Source organism: Ipomoea triloba, chromosome 13 (assembly GCF_003576645.1).
Source record: "Ipomoea triloba cultivar NCNSP0323 chromosome 13, ASM357664v1".
NCBI lineage: Eukaryota > Viridiplantae > Streptophyta > Magnoliopsida > Solanales > Convolvulaceae > Ipomoea > Ipomoea triloba.
Window position 1 is genome coordinate 23,355,021 of NC_044928.1, and position 4,305 is coordinate 23,359,325.

Here is a 4,305-nt window from a genome sequence, read left to right on the forward strand (position 1 = left end):
CCATTTGATATCCGTTAAATTAGGACCAAATTGGTAATTTCACTATAGTCAATGGACCATTTCAGTCAAAATTAATTACCGAAATGGTCCCTTGACTATTGAGATTTCACCAATTTGGTCCTGATTTAACGGTTATTTAACACCAAAATAAACGGAGGACCAAATTGGTTAATTTTTTCAAAGTCGAGGACTTAATTGGGCAAGAAAAATTATCGAGGACCAAAGTGGTGAAATCCTAATAGTCGAGGGACCAAATTAGTAATTAACTCTATTACATGTGTACAAGTCATATCCATAGCTGCGCTCTAATGAGACAGACTAAATGGATCTTTCGACTTAATAAGTAAAAGGTTGAGCATAAATGTTCTTAATCTGAATTCTGTAAAGAGACATAATGTATGAGATCACCTATAGTGCGTTAGAAGGTTGGTCACCTTCTATGAAAGAATGTCCTTTTTGAAGCACATATTCACTCATCGAGTAAGGAATACCTTTGTCACTATTTTGATCCTCTTGTTTCAAGCTTAACTTACTTTCCTAAAGTTTGTTGTGATCATCTTGTTTCAAGCCTTAATTTATTTTCCTAAAGTTAGTTGCCTATTTTAATTTATGGCCTAGAGCTTGACGTCTTCAAATGGTCATGATCCTTTTAAAAGATATTTGTGAGCACAAGAGAGTCTCTGTGCGATATAATTTAAATTTCTTAAAAAGTTGAATTGTATCTATATTAGTGCAAACTCATATTCCTTTTTAATGTGTTACAAAAGATAAATAAAAGCCTACCCAATTCTACCTATTTTTCCAATTCCAGTGGGTACACTTTAAGAATCAATTTTTCATTTACCCATTATTTATTTTAAACGTATAATATATCAAATTAATCACCTCACTTAAGAGATTTTGAATTCACTTTGACAACCCTAAATCAAAAGTCAATCGCACTCAAAATTATATCTAAAACGACCACTTTAAATATTATTTTAAACTAATTAATTTTTTCAACAATTCCTAGCACTATCTTGCTAATAATATCCCTGTGACTTCAAATGTTAATTTGAACTTTAATTGTTGGTTCTGATCGCTTGAGCTTGGGAATTATCTATTAATTTAAATCTTAGAAAGCTTGTCAAAATTGTGGTTCTAAAATCATATTATTGCACTAATTGTATTATAAAAATCCAATAACACTTTATTCATTCCTAATTGTAATTATAATAAATCTATTTATGTTAGAAACATTACTTAAAATGGCATTTAAGGGGTTGTGCTGTATTGGTCGGGTCAAAGTGAATTTGTGTTTTCGTAGTTAAGATGATTAATTTGAATTTTTTTTTTTGAAAACCAACGAAACAAACTTCATTAAGCAGACAAATCGTTCACCAGGTTACAAAGCGAAAGAAAACGAGGAATACATTCAACATATTCAACGAACCCATCCTCGAGAACACATAAAGCTTTGCGAGCTAAATCATGGGATACAATATTTCCACGACGCTTTACAAAAGAAATTTTACTAAGGGAAGATCCTTTAAATGCAAACGGATCTCGTTAACAAGACTGCCAAATAAAGCAATACTTGACCCACCACTAGTCACGTTTGTGAGAACCTGCGCATCAATTTCATTTTCTTAATCCAACTCAAAGCCTCCTTCGCCTCCGCCTCATTCACGGAATAGAGCCCTTCCATCACCCACATCACCACCCCTCTCACCAAACCAGCCTCATCCCTCAAAACCCAACCAAACCCCATCCTATTTGAATTTTCATTTATTGCTACATCAATATTTAATTTGTAGAAGTCCATAGGAGGAGGACTCCACACGTCATTCGCAATCTGTTGGGAAGAAACATTCATCTGCTGCCTCAAAGACCACTGCTCACGCCGAACCTGCTTCCAATTTCGAACATATTGTTTCGCCATACGCACCATAGTTCGTGGATCCAAACATTGATTCTTCCATACCATATTATTTCGGTTCTCCCAAATTGCCCAGCATATCACCACAATATTCTCTACCATGTCTATAGGAATAACAGTCCACATTTCCTCTACCCAATCTTGAATCGAAACCACAACTTCCATCCTCCAATTATTATTTATTTCAGACCAACAAGAGTGAGCAAAACAGTAGTTCACAAATAAGTGCACCACATCTTCAGGTTCCACACCACATAAAGGCTATCACAATTAACTTGTTTCATAATCAATACATCTTTAGTGGGTAGATGCAAAGTACTTAACGCCCAAAAAAGCATTTTATCTTTGGAGGAATGTTTAGACTCCATACACCCACCCAAGAAATAGTCTTGTGATTTTCCCACTCACCCATAGCCACTCTATAGGCACTCTTTTTAGAGTACACCCCGTTCTCCTCTCTCCCCCAATAAAGAAGACTCATAATCTGATCAAAATCCCTTTGATTAAAAAGATCTCTCACTAGCTCATTATCCCATTGTTTCGTATCAGTACAAAGAAGAGACCTAACCAACGGGTCACCAAAATACCCAGGTTCCAAGGTGATAATACATGGATTCTGTCTATCATGAAGCCACGGGTCCCCCCACACCCTTACCTTACTCCCATCCCCAATCCGCCATCTAATTCCTTCCCGTAATAATCCTTGAGCTTCTCGAATACTAGGCCACACAAAAAGATGTATTTAAACCCCGTCCCGCTTCCAAAAATGAACAATTCGGGAAATATCTAGCCTTAAAGATCCTAGTTACCAATGCATCAGTATTTGTCAAAAACTTACACCCCTGTTTACCTAACATAACCATATTCATCTCCCTCACCTTTCTAAACCCCATTCCCCCATACCGTTTTGGTTTACACAAGTTGTCCCACTTCCCCCATCGAATACCTTTACCCCATCGTCTCTCCCACCCCCACCAAAATGAGTTCATAATCCGCTCAATCTCATCACAAAGACCCTTAGGTGACATAAAAATCGTCATTGCATAATTTGAGATACTTTGAAGAACAATCTTTAACATCACCTCCCTCCCGGCTCTAGACAAAAACCGATTACCCCAACAAAGAATCTTAGCTCGCACCTTATCTCGAATAAATCCTAAAATATCTTTCTTCCTACGACCCACAAACCCTAGGAGACCCAAACATTTTCCCTTTCCCTACTGTTCGTGAATACCCAAAGTCTCACAAATAGCCTCATTATCCTCCCTATCAACATTTCGGCCAAAAACAATCGAAGTCTTCTCCAAATTAACTTGTGGACCACTCTCCCTCCCATACTCAAACAACACATCCTTTAAAACTCCCGCCTCAAGATTATTTGCTCAAAAAAAGACAAACAATCATCTGCGAAAAAAGATGAGAAACAGAAGGCACATGACACGCAACAGTTACCCATGTAAAGCCCCTTCCCTCTCTTGAACTCTAAGCATAGCACTCAAAGATTCAGTGACCACAATAAAAAGCCAAGGTGACGAAGGATCTCCCTATCTTAAGGCCTGAGTCGGATTAACCGGACCCCATTCCTGCCCCTCGGCAAGAACCCAATACTGAACAGTAGACACACATTCTCTAATCAAAGCAACCCAGTGCTCACTAAAACCCATTTTCAAAAGAACTTGCCCCAAAAATCCCCACTCAACACGGTCATAGGCTTTACTCATGTCTACCTTAAGGGCCTCATAACCCCCTATTCCCCCAGTGCCTATTTAACGCATCAACAGACTCAAATGCAATCAAGGCATTATCAGTAATAGACCTACCCGAGATAAAAGCACTTTGAGCACAACAAATAATAGAGTCCAATAAACCCCGAAACCTACTTGCAAATACTTTTGCAAGAATACGATAGATGACATTACATAATGCTATGGGGTGAAAATTACTCATCAAATTAGGGTTCTTTATTTTGGGGATTAACACAATATGAGTATCATTTAGAGAGAGAGAGAGAGAGAGAGAGAGAGAGAGAGAGAGAGAGGGGGGGGGTAACTGACTAGAGTTTAAGAAAGATTGGCAAAAATTAACTACCACATTCCCTAAGATATCGCAATGCATTTGGAAGAAGGCAGGAGATAGACCATCAGGCCCAAGAGATTTGTTTGGGTGCATCGTGAATAGAGCATTGCGCACCTCTTTGGAGGGAGAGAGAGAGAGAGAGAGAGGGAGAGGGGTGGGGGGGCTAACTGACTAGAGTTTAAGAAAGATTGGCAAAAATTAACTACCACATTTCCCAAGATATCGCAATGCATTTGGAAGAAGGCAGGAGATAGACCATCAGGCCCAAGAGATTTGTTTGGGTGCATCGTGAATAGAGCCTTGCGCACCTC